Source organism: Etheostoma cragini, chromosome 11 (assembly GCF_013103735.1).
Source record: "Etheostoma cragini isolate CJK2018 chromosome 11, CSU_Ecrag_1.0, whole genome shotgun sequence".
Lineage (NCBI taxonomy): Eukaryota > Metazoa > Chordata > Actinopteri > Perciformes > Percidae > Etheostoma > Etheostoma cragini.
Genome location: NC_048417.1, coordinates 4,719,570 through 4,727,520, shown reverse-complemented (window position 1 = coordinate 4,727,520; position 7,951 = coordinate 4,719,570). Strand labels below are relative to the sequence as shown.

The following is a 7,951-nucleotide window of genomic DNA, read 5'->3' as shown; positions in this document are numbered from 1 at the left end:
ATATATAATTGTGTTTTTGCTATTTTTCTTCTTTCTAGTGTTGCTACTTCCCCACAGCTGCATCGCTTCCCCCTACAAACCACTAAACAGCTTTTCAACTCCTCATCCCTCTGTTCCAAAATCAATCTGTTTCTACCTTGTGGCGTAGATTTACCTTCACTGTTTAATTTGGGTTCAAATTCCCAGTGGCCTAAAAAAACAAGAATATTAGAAGCTAACAAGTGTGTGTGTGTGTGTGTGTGTGTGTGTGTGTCACAGGGAACTACCACAAGGGTGGTTTAGCGTATTTTGCCAGGTGTTTTTAACGTCTGCCAAGACAGTCATGCAAGATGCCGTCACATAATGTCACAGCTGTGTAGTTGTAGTTGTAGCATCTGAATTAAGACTGACTTTGAGGATGTGTGTGGTCAGAGCAAGGGCGCTGGAAGTAGGGGGGTAGAAGTAGAAAATACAACCCTGGCTCGATTTGGCGTTGCAGCTGGTGTGTTTACATCGTAATATGGTTTCTAGTTTTATTTAAGGTTTATTTGTATAGAGAGTATTATAGAGTATGTAGCATCATTTTTTTCTCCACAATGAATGGTGTTCAAAATACAAACGGTGATACAATGTTACATTCACAACTACATTAATGATCCCTCTTTGAGACTAGTTTCTATTTAAGTTTGAGAGGATCCCAGTCATGATCCATAGTTTCTCTCTCTCTTGATATTCATATTACAGTTTTAGGATTCTATCACGTTTTCTTGTGGAGAGTCTTTGTGCCGTATTTGGATGGAAACTGCATGGGGCTGTACAAGCTGAAACTGATGATCCATAACCACACAGAGCTGCTCACGGCTCCTCTTACTCTTTAGATAATATTTTCGTACTTTTTATCACTCCCCATTCGCATGTGACATTTTATGCAGTGATGGACGGAGATGCTGATAAGCAGGCAGGGAGAGAGGGAACTCGGCTACACAGAGCCAGACATGAAAATAAATAAGTCAACCCTTTGCAAACACACACGCGCACACACACACACACACACACACACACACACACACACACTATGAGGATTCAAGTCTGTGCTGCAACTCAGCTTTGGGCCTCCATTCAGAGTTAAACAAGGGCTAATTAAAATAATTACAACTTTTCTAGCATGAAGAGATGTTCTTACCCGTCATCACCCCTCTGCTGCACGGGTGGAGGCTTAATCACTGACTGTGGGAGTCTCTTTACTCCCCCAAATATTCTTCTCTTCTCTTTCTTTCACTCATCTGACAGCTTTTCCTGTCTCCCATTAAGTCATTATTGCTAACATCGCCTTTGTGATAATTTCTGTCTCTGTTTCTCCCCGTACATTATCTATCTATCATCCCCTCAAGGCTTCAAAACTGGATCTGCTGACATTCGTATTTTTTGAGATTGTCTTTGAGCCCAAGAAAAAGATTCACTCAAATGAATAGCTTGTTATGTAACCCCACTGACATCATCTTTGTACTTTTCTGATATTTTAGATGTTTTTTTTTGTGAGTTAAACACTTGACCAGTTATCCTTGAGCTTTCCTCAGAGAAATACATCTACAAATCCTGACCATAAGAATTAATGTCAGACAGCTCTGCGACTAGTTTATACAGTAAATTAACCATTTTTAAAAAAGAATTTAAAAAACGTATTATTACTTTTTATATGGGTTCTGGCAGTCAAAACATATGTCAGTTCCAGATATATAACATAACATAGAACAGATATTATATATATACAGTATATAACATATCTAACAAAATAAAAGAAATACCACAGCAGGCTCTCACTATACAAACAGTACATCATGCTACAAAAGACAAAGTAAGGTAGAGACCCCTGTCTAAATGATATGCACAGACATTTGCTCTAATCTAGACAAAAGACCCCAAAAGTAGATTTTATGCAGAAGCATAAATCACGCTTTAATCAATGAACCCATAAAGACTGTGTATGAATCACTGAGGATTGTACTGTACGTGACAGGAGGTCCAGTACTGCACAGTCCAGCACTGGTTGGCAGCAGATCCAGTACTCTTGACAGAGTATTGAATGTATTTCCTGAGTATTTCTTCTTGTGCTTCCAGTCTTTTCATCACTCTGTGTGTTGTCCAGGTCTGCTGGTTATGGATGACTGTGTGAGGCGACGGCACCTGAAGCAACAAAGCTCAAAAAGATGGAACGTGTGTGTGTGTGTTTGTGTGTGTGTGTGTGTGTGTGTGTGTGTGTGTGTGTGTGTGAGAGACAGACAGACATATGGCTCAATTCATGAGTTGCATCAAGTCAGGCCGAACTGGAAATATTACACATGAAAGGATTTCAGGTACAAGCAGGTCTCGCTACACAGGCTTCAGTGTAATCGGCTCCATCTAGCTTCTATGTTAGTGAGCGGTCCAGCTACGCTTGTCTTTCTGTGTGACAGTAGGCTAAAAACAAGGCAAAAGTTCAGGACTTTTCAATCCTATTATAGTCTCCTTAGCCCTCTGAAATAGCTTGACAAATCATCAATGAAGTGCTTACTTCTCTTCAGGTCAAAGTAGCCGAGGTAATCTGCTGCAGCTAACTCTTGACAGGATTACTAAATAATCAGGTTAAAAAATACAGTAAATCAGGGGAAAGGTTGGCGGTCTAACATGAAGGTAATGCATGCTAATCGTTTTTTGTGTTTTACAGACGTTTACCAAAAACTGTCTCTTCAACAGATTTTCCGATTCTTGAAAGAGAAAGTAGGCAGTAGATTTTATGTTGCCACGCATGGAAAAGTAGATGTTTTTCTGAGTTGACAGCAGGTAAGAGTTACTAAGTTCGTTATGCCACAGGCACCGCTCAGAACATGCCTCTGGTAACAGAAAATGAAGCAGCTGTTAGGCACCGGAGTCCCTCAAAGTAATTCATTTTCTGTTTCTCCTCATGTTCCAAATAAACACCTGTGTTCCAAAATGGGATTTAATAAGCCCAACTCATTAATAAAGAGAAGCTCAGGCAGTGTTTTTTTTTTTTTATTATTTCGGCCCCCTTGCTGCAATTTGTGTCAAAATGGAACTCCTTCCCCAATCATAACTTGAGCATATTTAAACACACAGACATATTAATAGATTCAGTGTTACGCACGCTTCTCGAAGATAACATTATTCTGGATGTCCGTTTCAAAAAATGACCCAGAAATCTGCTGAGAAATGGTAGGAATAAAAGATTCTCCTTAATAACTTCAGAACTTGCCTGAGAATCACCATGTTTTTAAGACTTCTTCAGAAAAAAATGAATAATCCTTACAGGTGGGATTAAGTATACGCCAAATAAAGACCCAAGCTGCTGGCCCATGATTTCAGAGCATTTCTAGCCTGAGCCTGTTCCCTAGTGTCCTTCATGTTCAACGTTCACCGATCATTATTTGGGTCCTACACAGCTTTGAGATTTTAATAGTGAGTGTATTGTAGAACTTGCCATCAAAAACATTTGGCGCATAAACTGAAAAGTGCAATTCTTCTGGCACCAAACTCTGTTGTGGAAATCACAATCCTGCCTGTATCATCTGACCAAGATGACAAAGCTTTAAGTAGGAGACTCCGTTTGACAACAATGACCATGCCTTTTGTTTTTGAGCTTTCTGAGGAGGATGCAATTGTATGAAAGAATTAATTGGCTGAACGGCCTGCAGAAAGTATGACTCCTGTAATAATGTAATGTGAACATTTCTCTTTTTTAGTAAGCCCATGTTTATGAGGAGCATTCAGTCTGCCACAATTCATAACCAAAAATGAAAGATAACCTATTATCAAAAATGCTGCGTTCTAAATGAGAGAATACTTGGAAATTGTTACTGCCTTTCATTTAGTTAAATCCTAATAATAGCGCATCCAATGATAAGTCCCTAATTACGCAAAACATGTGAAACCCAGAACCAGAACATACCAGACAGTGTATTTAGGGAGTGGTCCAGCTAACCTACGGAGATTAGGCCATATTAAGCTAGGTCCACGTAGCATTCAGAAACGCAGTATCTGTGATCGTAGCAGTGCGATGAAATCAGGGAACATTAAGAGAACAAGACAAACAACGGTCCATGTTCATCAGGCAGGTGTCTCAGTCCTGGTCCTCCTCCACAGCGCTCTCTGTGACACCATCCGAAGCGTCGGCAGCCCGGGTCACACAGTCCTCAGCATTCTCAAGGGAAGTGAACGCCCTGCACCGGGCGCCATCTCTCATCTTCAGTATTGCTGGATAAAGCAAGAAAAAATCCTGACCCTTGATTCAAGCTGAATCCATGGCTCAATAAAAAACCTGTACCTGTTCATCGTGTAGTTGCTGTAATCTAGAGAAGCAAATTTTTCTTCCCCCGAGCGGGGATTTCAGCGCAGCCAGTAGGATTGCCTTCCTGTTTGTGTAATGAAGCACGTTGAAAATCAGTGTGCAAATGGTAGTGGTGTTCTTCTCTGGGCTATTACTGTACATTCGGTGGGCTCTCACAATCTCTTTCTGAACGTCTGCTAGATCAGGGAGCCACTTAGGCAGAGAGACTGTGCGTGAGAGATACTGGATAGCATTAGCATCTGTCCAGAATACTTTGCTTTCCACAGTAGTTTTTAGGTTATTCACGTCCAACCTGAGAGAGCCAAGACTTTCATTCAGAGATGCTAGTTGAGCATGGATAGCAGTTAGCTTCTTATCATTGACGATCCCCACCTGGTGAATCTGAGACTGGATCTGAGAAAAGAGTGGCTCGAGGTAGCTTTTCTGTTTCTCCAGTACTGCCTCTGCAATAGCATCCGTATCGCTGTGTTCTGCTCTGCCCCTTGTTTGCCATACCACCTTAAGTAACTATAATAAGCATTTAGTAGTAAAATATATAATAAGAAACTATTTGGCAAAATTGGTCTGGGAGCTGTGCCTGAAGATGCCATCTCCGTCCAGCCGATCACGTAACAGTCCAGTTTAACATATTTTATTCCTCTTATTTATTACAATATTTACTGACAAATTAATGTTAGATATCACAGATTGTTTAATAAATGTCCTATTTTTAAAAGATCTCACATTCATGTCTTATTACTTTATTCAACATAATCATAGAAGGTGCAAAATGTAGCTAAAAAACAATCGTAATCACAATATCTGTCAAAAAAATTGCAAGTTAGATTTTTTTCCGCCCAGATCGTTTAGCCCTAGTATCAACTAGTAACAACTAAGTAATCCAGTAATTATTGTGTGTACTGCACGTCCATAGATTGCAAACAGAACCTTCTAATAGATAATTAGTTATTTGTTATCTATCATACTTTGCTTCTTTGACTGATTGGGGATACAAGACACTTATTTGGCTACATTGACACACTGATGACACACAGCGCTAACGTCACTATTCATACATTAAACTGCTAGCGACATAATGCCACCAATTAGTAGTAATTGGCCGGCTCCTGACTGTTCCACCTTCACGCCTAAGGGCATGGCACTCATGCAGCATCACGTTGTGTCATCTGTCAACCACACCCATTTACCACAGTGACCGAGGAACGCTTGTTTTACACAACATTCCTCGACCTCAGACAGAGGCAAACTGAAGCCCCTTTCCTTCTTATGAAAATAAAATTGGGCTACTTTTTCTATCCTATCGTGCAACACTGTTTCACATAGCTGTCACAAAGCTGCGAGGTTCCTAGGAGGTCTATGTGCTTTAAATGTTGCCTGCTGCTCCTGTAGACGCCGCCCAAAATTTGTGACTGTTCAAACTCTATTCGCCCACAATGCATCTGTTTATGCAGATACCGTTTTTACAGAAACATGCATGCCTTGGCTGTTAAGTAAAACGGGTCGTGGGTCTGTAGCGTATCCTGAAGCACACAGCATCGTGGTGTGGGCTGGTACAGAAAATAACAGGTGTTTTAACGAGCACTAAACTCAGTCAGACTGTTCTTTTGTCTGTCTCTTTTCTTTTTCTCTCTCTGTCTCTCAGATAACAGGCAGGCGGGCTTCCTCCCTCGTTCTCCCCCTCTCTCCCCGTCTGTCCCTCCATTATGCTGCCGTATCGTAAACATTTCAGTCACACTTAGTTGCAGGCTGGCTGATTTATTTAGCGCTGCTCCATGTCTGCCTGCGCACAAAGCTGTCCTCTCCGTCTCCGTCTTCGCCTGTCACCCTCGTTCGCTTAAAGCGCCTTCCAGCAGCACGTCTTTTCCCTCTTTTAGCCTCGGTGCGTTATCTTATCAGGAGTTTAATTCCACCTCTCTCCCGCTCGCCTCTGTGCATCCTACTTTACTCTCAGCTGTTAGGACCTCACACATGTTTTAGGTTGTGCATCACTCTCCCTTTTAATTATTTATTAATCAGTACTTGGAGGAGTTACTTCAGAGGCCAAAGTTCATTTTCTTCCGTAGCAATCAGTCCCGAAAAGTCTCTGTTAGATAGTAAATGCCGTAATCACGTTTCATTGTAAGTTATTACAATGCCCTGAAAGAACCAAGCAGGTCAACTTGCCATTTTCATCGCTGGCTCAAAGTTTTTTGTCCTTTCCACAAACCAAAGGGATTTTCAAAACGTCAACACACAGAAAGCGGAAGAGGAAGGACATCCGGCGCATGGCATGCATATTTCGACCGTTACGTTTTTAAGTGTCTTCCCTCATTAAAACAGTTTCAAATGACTGTTTCTCACATGGTTGTGTGTTGACAAACCATCTAGCGTGTCAGGTGAAGGCTTTATCCTTCCATTCATGTACTGTACATCTGTGGAGCCAGACGAAAAAAAAAGTGATTCATAGATTTCAAAATATGAAATGTGTCATGAAAAAGAATCCCTTATTGCCGAGATGATCTGCTTAAAATAAAGGCGTGTCTTGCTTTCAGTGTATGTTTTGAGAAAAGATTATGTACTGTACAGAACATGCCAAGAATCTGAACCAAGAATAAATGTATAAGGAGGAGTCAATCAGGATTCCCAATCAGATGCCAATTAAACCCTCTTCTCCTTCTGGTCACATCTCTCTACTCTCTCGGTCTCTGTGTCCTTTTCTTTCCCCCCTCAACATTTATTTCTATTTGTCTCTCTGCCGCCATATTTCCTTCTCTCTTGCTTGAGGATGTCTTTGTCTAGACGTCTTATTTAAGTCAATAACGTGGAGCGAGCAGGAGAGATAGCTTGAGGCGCGTTCTTCTTCTATGAGAGTCTTTACCTTTGTTTGTGTGTGTGTGTCTTGTGCACTGAAAGAGGACTTGTGGTAGCTTGTGTGTGTGAATTTGTGGGTTGCCGTATTGTGTTTATTAATGAATATGTGTGGTCTTTTCTTTTTTGGGGAATAATTTCTTTAGAGCAATTACCTTTCCATTGAGAGAAACCAGGTCCTATCTCTGAGTGCTGTATTAGAGAGCTACTTTAGTCTTGAGCATGTCAGTGAAGCATGAAACTAGGGTGAATGCAAATACTCTTACTGCACACAGCGAGAGGCATCAGGCAGATAGAGTTTGTGTGCTCGGGTGTCTTCTCACCAGATGTAATTGAAATTTGGAACAGCATGACCCACAACATTGCGGTGGCAAACCATTAGCTGTGCAGCAGTGCGCGTCCGACTCGTATTCTCTCCACTGACTGCTTTTTATCTTGGCCAGAAAGGAACTCCTACTCTCAATAAACTGCAAGAATGGATGTTGCTGCCAATTTTGTACCCCTTTTCTCACTGAGCTCAACTCTGACCGCCCCACCTTCACGCCTGTTGAACTCCTTCTCACAGGCGGTTTCAGGTCATGTTTCCATTAGACAAGCCCTTCGAACCATTGTCTGTCACGTGCCAGTGAGGATCTGTGTTTTTGTCACGGCATCCCTCCTCTCCCTTTAAGCAGGCTCCTTGAACCATTTGTACGTTTAGCTACCAAAGTAACGCACGGTAATCCGTATGTATTACTATATGCGCCACACTGACTGCCGCTGTATAAGACCACAAAGATCTGC

At 41.5% G+C, this 7,951-nt stretch overlaps 1 protein-coding gene and 1 long non-coding RNA gene across 2 annotated transcripts in view; one reads left to right on the top strand and one right to left on the bottom strand.

Annotated features, from left to right (window-relative positions):
• The window catches only part of LOC117953142, a 9,607-nt gene extending 4,251 nt beyond the window's left edge, over positions 1-5,356 (bottom strand). The window contains exons 1-2 of the long non-coding RNA XR_004658563.1: positions 5,343-5,356; positions 1,111-1,115 (exon numbers count right to left, since the gene is read on the bottom strand). This is a non-coding gene — a long non-coding RNA (uncharacterized LOC117953142). The remainder of the gene's footprint in view (positions 1-1,110; positions 1,116-5,342) is intronic.
• Positions 1-7,951, top strand: part of plcl1 (phospholipase C like 1) — a 72,342-nt gene that overhangs the window by 13,920 nt on the left and 50,471 nt on the right. The window lies entirely within an intron of this gene.